Source organism: Bufo bufo, chromosome 1, assembly GCF_905171765.1.
Source record: "Bufo bufo chromosome 1, aBufBuf1.1, whole genome shotgun sequence".
In the NCBI taxonomy this organism is placed as follows: Eukaryota; Metazoa; Chordata; class Amphibia; order Anura; family Bufonidae; genus Bufo; species Bufo bufo.
The window spans coordinates 405558022-405575712 of NC_053389.1; positions in this window are offsets into that span (position 1 = coordinate 405558022).

Here is a 17691-nt window from a genome sequence, read left to right on the forward strand (position 1 = left end):
TTTATTGATTATTCCTAAAATACTAATCTTTTATTTTTTAGAAAGCGCATGTCATATATCCCTGGATTGGCTATTGACTACACTACTTCTCCCTAATTCACTAAATACAAAAATATTAATAATATAATCATTTACCCAGAGACACAACCAACACCATACTGGAGGGTATATGAGATTGTGTATAAAACCTAATTTGGTGGAGTACACTAATACCGGTGTGACCCTCCCTAGAAGATCCAGACCTTTGGACTTTGGAAAAAAATAAAAAAATAAAAATGTTTACATTTTATAGATAAATAAAAATAATGACACAACATAGCAGATTCCAAATAACTTTTTATGAAAATATAAACCAAATTAACAAAAAAAATTATAATTCAAACAGCTCCCTTGTGTATGGACCTGTTCCCCTGAAAACAATTTGAGGGGTTGAAGAACTTCCAGGATGTGTGGGTCCTGGACCTGCAATATGTGCCACACTTTCTGAAGATGGCATTGGTGGCCTAATTTGTGCCCGGATATGGGCTTGCCTCAATTTCTCCTTGTTGATAAATTGAATGACATCAAGGGGTATACTATCCCCCTCGAATATATACAAAACAGATGCTAATGAAGATAGCACCAAAGAATGCCGTTCAGGAGGCACTCTTGATAAGGCTGGAGCCAGGCTTCTGAGGATTTTTTCTTCCGGGGTCTCCGTTTTATTTTTATTTAGGTAGTCAAAGACCTGTGAATCGATAAAATCCCTCCGAGCCATTTGCGCAGTTTGTTGACTCGAAGATCCTCCCCTCCTTCGAGAACTTTGGCGCCTGGATGGCTGAGGCGGAGAATTCTCATGCTGGCTTTCCTCCTCGGGCCTTTCCTCAGCCTCTGATGGTCCAGCATGGGGTTGAAAAGAAGCTGCAGGTGTACCAGGCTCATCTTAGGTTTGTGGACGAGGACTCATCATCGGCCTGAAGATTGTCCACTGTCCTGAAATAGATCAAAAGTACTTGTAAGTATTTTATACAAAAAAAAGCTATTGATAGATCTACCCCGATCCTCACTATTCAGCTGTTTGACAAGGCCGTGACGCTGCAGCCATTTCTCAAGAATATCATATGGTAATGATCTATGCAGATAGGGTAACAATAGATCAGCATAAATTTTTATGCAAAACGCACATGACCTTTGAACACGGATGTGAGTGGTCCTTGGTATTCCATCCTGGGATCCTACATAGAGCAGGACAGCATGTTGTTTTATTGTTTTCAATGACGCCGTGCGCTTCGTGAGCCCCCTGCAGTACAGTAATACACTCGTATGATCTATATGAGTGTATTAGTGTACTGCAGCAGTTGCACAAAGCGCACAGCGTCATGGAAAACAATGACGCTGTGCTCTAAAACTCTCAGCAGGATGCCAGGTTAGGATACGATGGACTACTTACATCCATGTTCCCCAGTTTCCATACAGTAACTGAAAACTTACGGTCGCAGGTCCATTACAGGCAGAAGGAACTGTAAGTCCTTGGTGTAGAGATAGGGCTTCTTCTTTGGTTTCCCGTCGCCACTATGCCCTTTGCTGGCATTAAATTCCCGTCGGAATTGATCCCGACAGGAATTCCACTTTGTCTTTATTTGTTTGACTGAAAAAAATAAAAAATAAAAATTTTCAATTTTCAATGAATTTCTTTGTTTACAATATTTAAAAGACATCTTCTATTTCATACATCTTCAAAGGATAGAAAACTGAGCTCCATCATTGCAGACGTGTGCACAAGAAATAGCAAAGTGACACTGGAAATTCTAAAAATGTGCAGAGATGCATAAGGCTACTTTCACACTTGCGGCAGAACGGATCCAACAGGCTGTTTACCATGTCGGATCAGTCCTTCCGCTATTTTGCCAGACCGCCGCTCTGTCCCTATTGACTATAATGGGGACGGGCAGAGCTCTGGCGCAGCCCAGCGGTGCACGGCAAAAGGCCACAGGACTAAAAGTACAGCATATTCAACTTTTTAGTCCTGCGGCTTTGGCCATCCACCGCCGTGCTGTGCCAGAGCTCCACCCCCGTCCCCATTATCGTCAATAGGGACAGAGCGGCGGTCTGCCAAAATAGCGGAAGGACGGATCCGACATGGTGAACAGCCTGTTGGATCCGTCCTGCCGCAAGTGTGAAAGTATCCAATATAAAAAGTGATAGGCATCAAAGGATTTAAATTTTAAAAAAGTCTGCTATGTCACTTTGCAAGGTCACTTTGCACCATAGCTAGTCCCATAGTATTCCCTGATTACTTTTGCAAGGTCAGTGCTCCATCCTTGCAGACGTGTGCACAAAGGCCAAGCAAAGTGACACAGGAAAGTTTGCAAATGTGCAGAGATGCATTATATAAAAAGTGATAGGCATCAAAGGATTTTGCAAAAAAAATAAGTCTGCTATGCCACTTTGCAAGGCCCAATGTGACGTGTGCACAAAGGCCAAGCAAAGTGACACAGGAAAGTTTGCAAATGTGCAGAGATGCATTATATAGAAAGTGATAGGCATCAAAGGATTTTGCAAAATAAAAAAAAGTCTGCTATGTCACTTAGCAAGGCCCATGCTAATTTCTAGTGCAGACGTCTGAACACTGCCCTAGAGATTGCAATCAGGGATGCTACAGGACTTGATTTTATACACAGAATGATATTACATGAATATTGGGTCTGCATCTGGCCCAATCTTCAGGCATCAGCTCCTGCGCCACCTCTTCCCATGCCCGGTCCTTTCGTACCCGATCATGGTACGGATCCTTTCTGGAATCCCAGATTTCTGGCCTTTCTTGTATTAATACAATCAGTTTGGAGACATCTACCCTAGGCATCTTGATTTTAGGGGGCTCCCAAATCGTTATGGCTAGGTAGATATGAATTTTTAAGCCACAACCCCAGAGGGCAGAGCCTACAATAAATTATGTTAATAAAAAAACGGAAACGGATCCGCGAAAATCGGAACACATACGGAAATGTTTCCGTTTGTCCTCCGATTTTTGCGGATCCATTGACTTGAATGGGGAATCGGACCGAGATCTGCGGTCAATAGTAGGACAAGCTTCATATTTTGACGGAACATAAAAACAGTAGTACGGAATCGGACAACATACTGAACGTTGTCCGTACATAATTTTAGACCATTGAAATGAATAGATCCGCATGTATACCGCTAAAATCGGAAACGGATGCGGATCGGAAACGGGAAAAAAAAAACGGTCGTGTGAATGGGGTCTAAGGGTTTTGAAATACAGCCATTTAAAATACAGCCATTTTGTGCAAAGAAATATTTACTTCAGGCCTACACTGGTTCAGACCGAGTGAGATACCCCCTCTACATACAGGGGTTTAAATCAGGCATTTAAAATACAGCCATTTGAAATACAGCCATTTTGTGCAAAGAAATATTTTGTCACCACCAGTTCTGTGAGAAGGTCTGGCAGACGTTCTTCTCTACCTCTTGTATGATGTTCTTTGTTTTGGTTTCACTTTCTCATCTCCTTTCCTTCTGCCAGGTGTCACTTATTTAGACTTATTTTCTGCCTTTATATTTCCTCCCATACTGCCTCACTTTGCGGTTTATACTACTTCCTGGAGGAAGTGTTCACTGCTGGAGGCTGTTTCTGCTGTTTGCTCAGATAAGTCCTTTACTTTATTGTGTTTCCTTGCTGGCTTGATTCTAGGTGACCCTGACTCCGTCTGTATTAAGTGCAGGGAGCCGGTGGTCATGTCCCCTCACTATTATAGGGTTTTCAGGTGTCACACAGACTTAGGTACGTGGGCATGCAATCGTCTACCATCGAGACCCTTGCATGTGCAAAGCAGTCAGGGAGAACTCTTAGGCTGGGTTCACACTTGAGCGTTTTACAGCGCGTTCAAACGCGCTGTAAAACGCTCAACACATGAAAACCAATGCTTCCCTATGGCCCTGGTTCTCACTTGAGCGTTTTACAGCGCTGAAAAACGCGCTGTAAAACGCCCTACGCTCAAACAAGTACTTGAGCTTCTTTGGGGCGTTTTGACGCGCGTTTGTGGCCATAGGACATTGCAGTCAATCACACAAACGCGCGTCAAACGCGCGTTTACTATTGCACAAAACGCGCGTCAAAAACGCGCGTTAAACGCGCATATCAAAGACGCTCAGGTCTTAACCCAGCCTTAGGGTTTTATAGGGCTCACCTATAAGCTCCTTAGTTTGGGATCAAGCCAGTCGCTCGTTTATTCATAAGTTCCAGCTATCTGCAAACTTCACCTGTGACATTATAAACCGCCAAAACCGTCTTAAACATGGATCCGGTTTCAGCCTTGATTGACCGCATGCAAGGTCTTTCGCTGGAGGTAGCAGATCTCCGTAAAACTGTGTCTCAGTTTCAGGTGACCGGTTCTGCTGGCGTTCATGGAGTTTGTTCCGAGCCTAAGATCTCGCTTCCGGATACGTTCTTCGGGGGTAGTGAGAATTTTGTTCGTTTTAGAGAGGCTTGCAAACTCCATTTTCGCCTACTTCACCATTCCTCTGGTGATGAGGAGCAGAGGGTGGGGATCATCATCTCGCTGCTCAGGGATAACGCTCAGTCTTGGGCCTTTTTGCTGCCGGTGGGGGCACGGCCCCTCCGATCGGTGGATTAATTTTTTGTAGCCCTAGGGCAGATAAAACACGCTACAGTGTTAGGGGTTGAGCCGCTCCTCCAGTATTGCCACTACATTTCTGTGTTTTTGTCTTGTTCTATATGTAGTGTATGTGCCGTTACCTGGCATTCAAACACTCTTTTGCACCTGGTGACCTCCATCACAAGGTCTGATATGGGCGTGGCTTGCAGTCTTGGCTTTGTTCACATTGCACTAGTTGTCCTGCTAGGCGTTTGTGTGGAAGCCTGGCTGCGAGCTGGATTACATCGCCTTCAGACCGTGTTCACACCATAGGTAGCGTAGTGGTAGGACCCTTTGCCATGCTGAGTGACCGTGACGTGGTGCAATGATGGGCTCCGATATTTTCCTGACAGGAATATATTGGCGAAAGTCTCAGCTTTTAATATCTGTATTTATGACTATTTTAGATAGAACATATTCCTGTTCAAGGAATCGTATGGTAGAATGTGGTCAAAAGAACACGGGATCACAGTGGTACCATCATTCTAAAATATAACTTTTATTAATAGCGTATAAGAAGACAAAACACCCTTATAATTAATAATTATGAAAAATACAAAAGAAAATTAGAATAGTGGACTCTGGGGTCAGATGAGGTCCCTAGTGCAGGGGATCTGCAATATGATAGGTAGATGTTAATGGGGCCTAATGGGTAAATATCCCTAGTTCTAACCCTGGTGTTAGTAGAGCCCTGCCTAGATACGGAATAGCCGCCCCGATAGGGGCGATCCCGTTTCTCGTACCTCCTGGTGTCCCTGGTTAACCCCTAACAGGGAGTGGATACCTATTCCAGGGGTGGGACCCTGAAGGAGTGCCAGAGCTAGTCTACACAATAGAATAAAATAATAAAGTGATTATTGTGAATGCCCAATGTGGATATACAGACAGAACCATACAAATATATGTGAAATACAATAATATCAATTGTCCAATAAGGTCCCTACGCGTTTCGCCTGGTTGGTGTCAGGCTCATCAGGGGACATACATGGCAAGAGAGTGCCTATCACCAAAAATAATCACCTAAATAATCCAAATATTTATATAAACATCCAGATTGAGTCAGATAGTATTTATCTCTCTTTAATAATAGTTTGAGAGATATGGGCACATATGGAGAAGAAATACCTATAGTGCACAATACTAGTCAATCCCTAGATGAAGTCAACGTAGTTACCGTACCAGAAAACATTTACTAAATATAGAATGATCCATGATGATCCAGAACCATTCATGTGTCTAGTACAGTAAATATCGGCCCGTCTTATATATACCAATTAATTTATTCGAGGTATATCACCAGCACCTAAGAGGATAGTCAGATTCTACCCAATTGGTGTAAAACAAACCACAGGTTAAGCCAATGAAGTATGCTGAATGTAGCACTACCACCCCCCCAATAGTGTGGGTGGTTTAATGTTCATTCGATTAGCCCATATGCACTAGCATCAATCACATGCAGTAACCATGGTCAATATTAACTGATAAGATATAGTTAGGGCGATACTTGCGTGCCCGTGCATGGCTAGTTGCGTGGCCCAGTGGTGATATTGTGGGAATGGGGATGCCGAAATTGATGGCGGCGTCTCGGGCCCCATATCCTAGTTGTGTCCAGTAGATAGGCGGCACGATCTTACCGGCGTTGCTGCCTCTTAAAGCATTGCTATTTCCGGGTATGGCGTCACGTGATAGGATCACCTGATGTGAATGCCCAGGTCGCGTCTGACGTCACACGCCGGAGGCGTGACTGATGTAAATGCCAGAGTAGCGTCTGACGTCAGACGCCAGAGACGTGGACACGTGACCAGCTGGTAATGGTGTGTCGCGTCTGACGTCAGACGTTCCCGCTGTGTGGGTGACCCCGGTCGGATGATTCTAAGTTCCGGCCGGTCATGTGAACATAATGTAGATCCGATTACATGGCAAGTCCCAACAAGAATAGATGAAAACGGAACCGGAAAAAGATAGTAAGATTACTTAATAGGTACTATTTAAGCATATCCCATTGCATTAAATCTATGGCCATATAGTAGGATATTATAATGAAACACCCACTGGGATTGTTGAATGTGCAACTATTCTGGTCTACCAAATTGATCAATTAATAAATCGGTGCCGAATAGATAGGTAATTTAAGTAATATAAGGGTGGTTGGCAAATATACAGTTGGGGTCCATTGTCAGAACGACTACCCCCAATATTTGATAAACATAATGATATAAAGGATATGATGATCCTCAGACATAATAGAATAGGACGTCTTAAATAAAGCACGCAAAATCTATGGATTCATTTAGACCCGCTGGTGCAGCGGTGTCCAATCTATAGATCCACCTAGATTCCTTTTGTTTCAATAGTTTGTCTAAGTCCCCGCCCCTTTTAGACATTTTAATTGCCTCAATCATAGAGAAGTGTATGGTATTGACAGATCCAGCATGTCTATACCATACATGTCTTGAAATAGGTTTATCCCTTTTATTGCGAATATCGCCAATATGTTCAAGGATCCGTTTTTTGAAAGCCCTCTTCGTTTTACCAATATATTTCAGTCCACAGTCACAATGAGCCATATATACCACTCCAGAAGTGTTACAGTTGGCGAAACCACGGGTGTGGTAGACGTGGTCTCCCTGGCTGTTAGAAAAGGTTTTGCCTGGAGATATAAAAGTGCAGGCTTTACATTTGCCGCACTTAAACGTGCCCACCTGTCGATTGGACAGCCATGTGTTTTTTTCATCTGGAGGCTCAAAGTGACTGTGGACTAACGTGTCACCAACATTGCGCCCACGTCTAAAGGTTATGGCCGGATTTTCAGATAATACCTGAGTAAGATCAGGATCAGTTTTTAATAGAGACCAATAACGATTTAGGATGTCTCGGACCTGTTGGGACTCTGAATCATAGGTGCCCACTATTCTGATTGGTTCTGGAACAGTTGTTTTCTTGATTTGCGGATGTAGTAAGGTCATACGATCCCTCGAATTTGCCCAGTCCCAAGCTTCATAGAGGCAAGGATTTGGGTAGCCCCTCTGTTTAAACCGTTCGAAAAGCTTAGATGCTTCATGGTTAAAATTTTTCTTATCAGAACAGTTCCTTCGGACTCTTAGGAACTGGCCCTTTGGGATACCCCTTTTGAGGGGGATAGGATGGAAACTCTCCCAACGCAAAAGACTGTTTGTCGACGTCTTTTTTCTAAAAAGGGTCGTCCTGATGTAATTCTGTTCGTCTCTTTCAAGGCACACATCAAGAAAATTGATCGTGTTACGGTGTATTTCAAAAGTGAAAAATAAGCCAATGTGGTTCGAGTTAAGTATGTCCATGAATTCCTGGAATTCACTAACTCCATCGTACCGAGTGGTCTTAGAATCTATATACGACCCGCGGCACGGATCAGCACCCCCGAATTGTTGAGTAAATGGGAAACTGAGGCCACAGCAAGTTCAGTAAGATTCATGCGACTGTTGCTGGAACAAGAAAAAAGTAATATCGAACAGTTAGAACAGAAAAAAATAGCTCTAACAGAGACAGCGCTGAAGTTCAAGGATCATATTGACTTTTCCAAAAAAGAACTTGAATTACAAAACAATATAGAAAAATTTACAACTAATTTAGTGGAACGAAAACATAGACAATTCACTAATGATCTAACTGAATTTAGAAACAACACAGCCTATCTCACCAGGGGGGTGGGCCAAAGGGGCTCTATTACTGACACATCGGCCTCTGAATTGGAGAGTTCAGATCCAGAGTCCTCTACTCATCGACCACAGTATCCTAATCAGAGATAAAACTGGAGAGGTAGGGGTCGTTATAGGGGACGTAATAGATACTCAGCCCCCAGATCTAATTGGAGGAACGATCAACCCACAGGGGGTTACCCATCAAGATCATGGGGACCCCGGAACAGAGGGGGATCAGGAGACAGAGAGAGGGCATGTCACGAACAACCAGAACAGGAGGGATATACATCTGGACCCTCCTCTGGATATACTACATCGTCCGTCATACCTGCCCCCACAACAACGACTACGGCTTTTTTAGACCAGTCACAACCAAACACGTATGCATTGAGAGAACGTCAACCAACCCAGTCACACAATACCAAAAAATAGATTGGTCATCCACTGATGATACCCTAATTATAAACCTCTCAGGGAAAATATTATCCAGGGATGAGATATCTATTTTAAGGAAAGGACTTACATATGTTCCCACCACGAAATTTAACTGTTTTGACTGGATTAAAGACATACAACTCTTTGCCAGGAAACTACGCTGGCAAAAAAATTTTGTGTCATCAGATCAACATAGATGTCGGGAATTGGGTGTAGAAATGGGGGACTTAGAGGGTATCGACACCCTTATACATCTCTTGGAAGAAAATGAGCGACCTAAGGGTCAGGGCCCCTTCACCACCCTCAGGAATAAAAGCATCAAGATGCCACCCAAAACGATGCAAACATAGAAATTTTCATAAAATCAGTCACACGGGATAAAAACTATACCCCAGCACCTCTGATAAAAACTATACCCCAGCAGAGATGATTGCCCTACGAAATCTAAGCACAAATAGGGACATTATTATTAAATCATCGGACAAGGGGGGGAATATTGTTGTCCTTTCATTACAGCAATATAAAGACATGTGCCTCTCATTGATCATGGATAAAAACAACTATCTAGTCCTAAGGGGGGATCCCACTGACAGGTTTCGAGTAGAACTATCCCAGACTTTACATGAAGGTCTGGAGAACAGGTGCATCGACCGGAAGGAATTTGAATATCTACTACCGACTACTCCTAAAATTGCTACGTTCTATGGGCTTCCAAAAATACATAAGGGCACTAGTCCCTTAAAAGGACGCCCCATAGTATCGGGCATTGAGAGTTTAACCCATCATGCAGGTGTATATATTGACCATGTTCTACGTCCCTTTGTGTCTACACTTCCCTCATATTTACGGGATACGACTGATTTACTGCAAAGAGTTGAGGGGGTTACCATAGAACCTGACAGTTGGTTCGCATCAATAGACGTCGAGGCACTATACACCTCAATCCCTCATAATAAGGGCCTATCAGCTGTCAAATATTTTTTAGACTCTAGATCTGTGGACTTGAAGCAGCATAATCATTTTACCCTTCAGCTTCTGAATTTTGTTCTTACACACAATTATTTCATTTTTGAAGACCGCTTCTACCACCAGCTCAGGGGTACTGCGATGGGTAGCCCCTGTGCACCCACGTATGCCAACTTACTCCTGGGCTGGTGGGAGGACACAGTCGTATTTTGTGAATCTATGATATCTTGGACCAGGTATATCACACTCTGGTCCAGATTCATAGACGATATCTTTCTTCTATGGTCTGGGACAGTTAGTGAATTCCAGGAATTCATGGACATACTTAACTCGAACCACATTGGCTTATTTTTCACTTTTGAAATACACCGTAACACGATCAATTTTCTTGATGTGTGCCTTGAAAGAGACGAACAGAATTACATCAGGACGACCCTTTTTAGAAAAAAGACGTCGACAAACAGTCTTTTTCGTTGGGAGAGTTTCCATCCTATCCCCCTCAAAAGGGGTATCCCAAAGGGCCAGTTCCTAAGAGTCCGAAGGAACTGTTCTGATAAGAAAAATTTTAACCATGAAGCATCTAAGCTTTTCGAACGGTTTAAACAGAGGGGCTACCCAAATCCTTGCCTCTATGAAGCTTGGGACTGGGCAAATTCGAGGGATCGTATGACCTTACTACATCCGCAAATCAAGAAAACAACTGTTCCAGAACCAATCAGAATAGTGGGCACCTATGATTCAGAGTCCCAACAGGTCCGAGACATCCTAAATCGTTATTGGTCTCTATTAAAAACTGATCCTGATCTTACTCAGGTATTATCTGAAAATCCGGCCATAACCTTTAGACGTGGGCGCAATGTTGGTGACACGTTAGTCCACAGTCACTTTGAGCCTCCAGATGAAAAAAACACATGGCTGTCCAATCGACAGGTGGGCACGTTTAAGTGCGGCAAATGTAAAGCCTGCACTTTTATATCTCCAGGCAAAACCTTTTCTAACAGCCAGGGAGACCACGTCTACCACACCCGTGGTTTCGCCAACTGTAACACTTCTGGAGTGGTATATATGGCTCATTGTGACTGTGGACTGAAATATATTGGTAAAACGAAGAGGGCTTTCAAAAAACGGATCCTTGAACATATTGGCGATATTCGCAATAAAAGGGATAAACCTATTTCAAGACATGTATGGTATAGACATGCTGGATCTGTCAATACCATACACTTCTCTATGATTGAGGCAATTAAAATGTCTAAAAGGGGCGGGGACTTAGACAAACTATTGAAACAAAAGGAATCTAGGTGGATCTATAGATTGGACACCGCTGCACCAGCGGGTCTAAATGAATCCATAGATTTTGCGTGCTTAATTTAAGACGTCCTATTCTATTATGTCTGAGGATCATCATATCCTTTATATCATTATGTTTATCAAATATTGGGGGTAGTCGTTCTGACAATGGACCCCAACTGTATATTTGCCAACCACCCTTATATTACTTAAATTACCTATCTATTCGGCACCGATTTATTAATTGATCAATTTGGTAGACCAGAATAGTTGCACATTCAACAATCCCAGTGGGTGTTTCATTATAATATCCTACTATATGGCCATAGATTTAATGCAATGGGATATGCTTAAATAGTACCTATTAAGTAATCTTACTATCTTTTTCCGGTTCCGTTTTCATCTATTCTTGTTGGGACTTGCCATGTAATCGGATCTACATTATGTTCACATGACCGGCCGGAACTTAGAATCATCCGACCGGGGTCACCCACACAGCGGGAACGTCTGACGTCAGACGCGACACACCATTACCAGCTGGTCACGTGTCCACGTCTCTGGCGTCTGACGTCAGACGCTACTCTGGCATTTACATCAGTCACGCCTCCGGCGTGTGACGTCAGACGCGACCTGGGCATTCACATCAGGTGATCCTATCACGTGACGCCATACCCCGAAATAATAATGCTTTAAGAGGCAGCAACGCCGGTAAGATCGTGCCGCCTATCTACTGCACACAACTAGGATCTGGGGCCCGAGACGCCGCCATCAATTTCGGCATCCCCATTCCCGCAATATCACCACTGGGCCACGCAACTAGCCATGCACGGGCACGCAAGTATCGCCCTAACTATATCTTATCAGTTAATATTGACCATGGTTACTGCATGTGATTGATGCTAGTGCATATGGGCTAATCGAATGAACATTAAACCACCCACACTATTGGGGGGGTGGTAGTGCTACATTCAGCATACTTCATTGGCTTAACCTGTGGTTTGTTTTACACCAATTGGGTAGAATCTGACTATCCTCTTAGGTGCTGGTGATATACCTCGAATAAATTAATTGGTATATATAAGACGGGCCGATATTTACTGTACTAGACACATGAATGGTTCTGGATCATCATGGATCATTCTATATTTAGTTAATATTTTCTGGTACGGTAACTACGTTGACTTCATCTAGGGATTGACTAGTATTGTGCACTATAGGTATTTCTTCTCCATATGTGCCCATATCTCTCAAACTATTATTAAAGAGAGATAAATACTATCTGACTCAATCTGGATGTTTATATAAATATTTGGATTATTTAGGTGATTATTTTTGGTGATAGGCACTCTCTTGCCATGTATGTCCCCTGATGAGCCTGACACCAACCAGGCGAAACGCGTAGGGACCTTATTGGACAATTGATATTATTGTATTTCACATATATTTGTATGGTTCTGTCTGTATATCCACATTGGGCATTCACAATAATCACTTTATTATTTTATTCTATTGTGTAGACTAGCTCTGGCACTCCTTCAGGGTCCCACCCCTGGAATAGGTATCCACTCCCTGCTAGGGGTTAACCAGGAACACCAGGAGGTACGAGAAACGGGATCGCCCCTATCGGGGCGGCTATTCCGTATCTAGGCAGGGCTCTACTAACACCAGGGTTAGAACTAGGGATATTTACCCATTAGGCCCCATTAACATCTACCTATCATATTGCAGATCCCCTGCACTAGGGACCTCATCTGACCCCAGAGTCCACTATTCTAATTTTCTTTTGTATTTTTCATAATTATTAATTATAAGGGTGTTTTGTCTTCTTATACGCTATTAATAAAAGTTATATTTTAGAATGATGGTACCACTGTGATCCCCTGTATTTATGACTAGCCAGTATAGTCAGTGGCATATCCGTTTGGTGCATTTTTTCTGTGATTTATATGATTGTATTTACATCCGCACAATGCTCCGTTTTGTGTAGGATGCTCTTGTGGTGCATGTGGACCGCGCCGACATCCTCCACCGTATGCATTTTTTGCTGGGGATAGTCGTTTGCTGCGGTCCACATGCGGTGGGGCTGCTCCCCCAATGTAAAACACGCTACAGTGTTAGGGGTTGAGCCGCTCCTCCAGTATTGCCACTACATTTCTGTGTTTTTGTCTTGTTCTATATGTAGTGTATGTGCCGTTACCTGGCATTCAAACACTCTTTTGCACCTGGTGACCTCCATCACAGGGTCTGATATGGGCGTGGCTTGCAGTCTTGGCTTTGTTCACATTGCACTAGTTGTCCTGCTAGGCGTTTGTGGGGAAGCCTGGCTGCGAGCTGGATTACATCGCCTTCAGACCGTGTTCACACCATAGGTAGCGTAGTGGTAGGACCCTTTGCCATGCTGAGTGACCGTGACGTGGTGCAATGATGGGCTCCGATATTTTCCTGACAGGAATATATTGGCGAAAGTCTCAGCTTTTAATATCTGTATTTATGACTAGCCAGTATAGTCAGTGGCATATCCGTTTGGTGCATTTTTTCTGTGATTTATATGATTGTATTTACATCCGCACAATGCTCCGTTTTGTGTAGGATGCTCTTGTGGTGCATGTGGACCGCGCCGACATCCTCCACCGTATGCATTTTTTGCTGGGGATAGTCGTTTGCTGCGGTCCACATGCGGTGGGGCTGCTCCCCCAATGTAAAACACGCTACAGTGTTAGGGGTTGAGCCGCTCCTCCAGTATTGCCACTACATTTCTGTGTTTTTGTCTTGTTCTATATGTAGTGTATGTGCCGTTACCTGGCATTCAAACACTCTTTTGAACCTGGTGACCTCCATCACAGGGTCTGATATGGGCGTGGCTTGCAGTCTTGGCTTTGTTCACATTGCACTAGTTGTCCTGCTAGGCGTTTGTGTGGAAGCCTGGCTGCGAGCTGGATTACATCGCCTTCAGACCGTGTTCACACCATAGGTAGCGTAGTGGTAGGACCCTTTGCCATGCTGAGTGACCGTGACGTGGTGCAATGATGGGCTCCGATATTTTCCTGACAGGAATATATTGGCGAAAGTCTCAGCTTTTAATATCTGTATTTATGACTAGCCAGTATAGTCAGTGGCATATCCGTTTGGTGCATTTTTTCTGTGATTTACAGATATATGATGACCCTGATCGTATTGCTCTGGCTGAATCTAAACTGCATTTTTTATGCCAGGGTAAACACTCCACAGAGATATATTGTTCTGAATTTCGGAGATGGGCAGTTGATACTGGTTGGAATGATGCTGCACTCCGAAGTCAATTTTGCCATGGTCTTTCGGAAAGATTGAAAGATGCATTCACTTTTCATGAGAGACCAGCGTCGTTAGAGTAAGCCATGTCTCTAGCTGTTCGTATTGACAGACGTCTTAGAGAGAGAGAGGAGACTACTCTTTCCTGTCATATTCAGCCCAAGGACAGTGATGCTGTCTCATTCAGTGCGCAGGGGTCTCAGTCTGTCTCAATCCCCTCTGAGCAGGAGGCCATGCAGCTGGGTTTGCTTGCCTCTGATAGTCAAGGATTCAGCTCTCAGAGGAGAGTTTGTTTCTGTTGTGGGGGTATAAATCATTTAGCTAATGTTTGCCCCTCTAGGAGATTCAGGAAGTTTTTTGAGGGTAATAAAAACAAAACAAAACAAACCTCTAAAACCTTTCCATTTGCTACTATTGGCAAGGATGATGCGGAAATTGAAGGTTTGCCGTTTGCTTGTAGTTCCCGTTTTCTCCTACCTGCCAGGGTGGCGCTAGACAGCAAGATCATTGTTTGTGAGATTTTTGTAGATAGTGGAACAGCTGTCAATCTCATTGATAATCAAATTGCAACAACGCATGGTTGTCGCTATGCGTACTTATATCTCTGAGAGCCTGAGAAAGGGACACATCCGACCCTCGAAGTCACCTGTTGCCGCTGTTTTTTTTTTTTTCATTAAGAAAAAAGATACTTCTTTAAGACCTTGTCTGGATTTCAGGGAGCTGAACCGTATCACGATTAGTGACCCATATCCGCTTCCTCTGATCCCGGACCTGTTTAACCAGATTGTTGGGGCTAAAGTTTTTTCTAAGTTGGATTTAAGAGGGGCATACAACCTAGTCAGGGTCAGGGAAGGGGATGAATGCAAGATGGCCTTCAATACCCCTGAGGGCCATTTCGAGAATTTGGTTATGCCCTTTGGTTTGATGAATGCTCCGGCCGTCTTCCAACATTTTGTGAACAGCCTTTTTTATCATTTAATAGGGAAATTTGTACTGGTGTATCTAGATGGCATTTAGATTTTTTTCTCCTGATTTCAAGACTCATCAGGACCACCTATGTCAGGTCTTGCTGATTCTGCGGGAGAATAAATTATACGCTAAACTGGAAAAATGTGTGTTTGCGGTTCCAGAGATTCAATTTCTTGGTTTTCTTCTCTCCGCTTCTGGTTTTCGGATGGACCCTGAGAAGGTCCGCACTGTGCTTGATTGGGAGCCTTCTGAGAATCAGAAGGCGCTGATGCGGTTTTTGGGTTTTGCCAATTATTACAGAAAGTTCATTTTGAATTATTCCTCTGTTGTTAAGCCACTCACTGATATGACTAAAAAGGGGGTGGATTTTTCCTCGTGGTCGGTAGATGCGCTTAAAGCCTTTTCTAGTATCAAAGAGAGTTTTGCTTCCGCTCCCATTTTGGTACAACCTGATGTCTCTCTACCTTTTATTGTTGAGGTGGATGCTTCTGAGGTGGGTGTGGGTGCAGTCTTATCTCAGGGTCCCTCTCCTGTCAAATGGCGACCATGTGCCTTTTTCTCAAGGAAACTCTCCTCTGCAGAGAGAAATTACGAAATGGGAGATAGGGAGTTGGCCATCAAATTAGCTTTTGAGGAATGGCGCCATTAGTTAGAGGGAGCCAGACACCCTATTATTGTGTTTACCGACCATAAGAATCTGGCCTACTTGGAATCGGCCAAGCGTCTGAACCTGAGACAGGCCAGATGGTCTTTGTTCTTTTCTAGGTTTAATTTTGTTGTCACTTTCCGCTCTGGGGTTAAAAATGTGAAGGCGGATGCCCTGTCACGTTGTTTTCCGAGAGGGGGGAACTTTGAAGACCCGGGTCCCATTTTGGCTGAAGGGGTGGTCGTCTATGCCCTTTATCCTGATTTGGAGGCAGAGGTTCAGGCAGCCCAGCCAGAGGCTCCTGATCTTTGTCCTCCTGGGAGGTTGTTTGTGCCTCTCGGTTTACGACACAAGGTTTTTAAGGAGCACCACGATACTGTCCTTGCTGGGCACCCGGGGAGTAGAGCCACAGTGGATCTCATTGATCAGAGATTCTGGTGGCCGGCTCTTCGTAAGATGGTTGAGGGTTTTATGGCAGCCTGCGAGACCTGTGCTCGTGCCAAGGTCCCTCATTCACGGCCATCGGGTTCTCTCCTCCCGTTACCCATTCCTTCCCGTCCTTGGACGCATCTGTCCATGGACTTCATTATGGACCTGCCTCGTTCCTTAGGGAAGACTGTGATTCTGGTGGTAGTGGACCGTTTTAGGAAAATGGCACATTTCAGTCCCTTTCCTGGGTTACCCAATGCTAAGACGCTGGCGCAAGCGTTTGTTGATCATATTGTTAAATTGCATGGCATTCCTTCAGACATCGTTTCTGATAGGGGCACGCAATTTGTTTCCAGATTCTGGAAGGCCTTCTGTTCTCGCTTGGGGGTTCGGTTGTCGTTCTCTTCTGCTTTTCACCCCCAGTCGAATGGTCAGACCGAACGCGTCAATCAGAATCTGGACACATATCTGCACTGTTTTGTGGCGGAGAATCAGGAGGATTGGTATTCTTTTTTGTCCCTTGCTGAGTTTGCTTTAAATAACCGTCGCCAGGAGTCCTCTGATAAGTCACCATTTTTTGGTGCATATGGGTTTCATCCGCAGTTTGGGACATTTTCTGGAGAGGGGTCTTCTGGTTTACCTGATGAGGAGAGATCTTCCTCGTCTTTGTCATTTATTTGGCAAAAGATTCAGGGTAATCTGAAGAGGATGAGTGAGAGATATAAGCGTGTGGCGGATAAGAGACGTGTGTCTGGTCCGGACCTGAATGTTGGTGATCTGGTATGGTTGTCTACAAAGAATATCAAACTGAAGGTTGCCTCCTGCAAGTTGGGTCCTAAGTTTATTGGGCCTTACAAGATCTTGTCCGTCATCAATCCCGTTGCCTTCCGTCTTGATCTTCCTCAGATCCACAATGTTTTTCACAAGTCCCTATTAAAACCTTATGTCCAACCCACTGTACCCTCCTCTTTGCCTCCTCCTCCGAGTACTGTTGATGGTAATCTTGAAATTCAGCTCTCTAGGATTGTGGATTCTCGCATTATCCGTGGTTCTCTTCAGTACCTCGTTCATTGGGAGGGTTATGGTCCTGAGGAGAGGATGTGGGTCCCAGTGGCGGACATTAAGGCCACTCGTCTCATCAGGGCTTTCCATATGTCTCATCCTGAGAAGGTGGGCTCTGAGTGTCTGGAGTCCACCCGTAGAGGGAGGGGTAATGTCACCGCCAGTTCTTTGAGAAGGTCTGGCAGACGTTCTTCTCTACCTCTTGTTGTCATGCCCTGCTCGGACGGTGTGCGGAGGTCTGTCAGATTGGCAGCACGTGTATAACCTTTTGTTT